Source organism: Sphaeramia orbicularis, chromosome 5 (genome assembly GCF_902148855.1).
Source record: "Sphaeramia orbicularis chromosome 5, fSphaOr1.1, whole genome shotgun sequence".
Lineage (NCBI taxonomy): Eukaryota > Metazoa > Chordata > Actinopteri > Kurtiformes > Apogonidae > Sphaeramia > Sphaeramia orbicularis.
Genome location: NC_043961.1, coordinates 55,500,130 through 55,500,749, shown reverse-complemented (window position 1 = coordinate 55,500,749; position 620 = coordinate 55,500,130). Strand labels below are relative to the sequence as shown.

Genomic DNA, 620 nt, shown 5'->3' with positions numbered 1-620 from the left:
ACGACTTTATTCTCGTTAATTAACGACTTTTTTTATTTTTTTTATTTACTACGTTTTTATTTTCTTTTGTGGCCCTAACACGCCGTTGTAAGTTTAGTTAACGGTAGAACTGTATTATATCGTGACAGTCTTCTCAATTAGAGTTATCTTTGAAATAAGTCAACAACAGATTGTATCTTCGTGCGAACTATGCTTTAGTTCCGTGAATATCTTTCTTCGGCTCCGTGTATACTGGTGTTTCCCGTAGTGAAACGTGGCTCGTTGGTCTAGGGGTATGATTCTCGCTTAGGGTGCGAGAGGTCCCGGGTTCAAATCCCGGACGAGCCCTCCTTTTGCTATTTTCCTCAATTCAAAGTACCAAGACAATATGTAAGCACCAAAAACATACAAAACTTCATGAGAAAAGAAATAAGAAAGAGGATACAGAGACGAAATGCACGATTTAAGACAACAGTCTTTATTTTTTCCTATACTTTGTTTTTGATTTTTTTGTTTGGTTCATTTGAAAGTGTCTGGGTTTTGGATGGTAAATAGCCTAGATCAGGGGTCTCAAATTCATTTTCTTTCAGGTGCCACATTCAGCCCGATTTGGTCTCCAGTCGGCTGGACCAGTAAAATAA

The 620-nt window shown here is 38.1% G+C and overlaps 1 non-coding gene across 1 annotated transcript; it reads left to right on the top strand.

Moving 5' to 3' along the window:
* The first annotated feature begins 255 nt into the window (after nt 1-255).
* Nucleotides 256-327, top strand: trnap-agg (transfer RNA proline (anticodon AGG)). The gene has a single exon. It is a non-coding gene; the product is annotated as a tRNA-Pro (tRNA).
* The last annotated feature ends 293 nt before the right edge of the window (nt 328-620 follow it).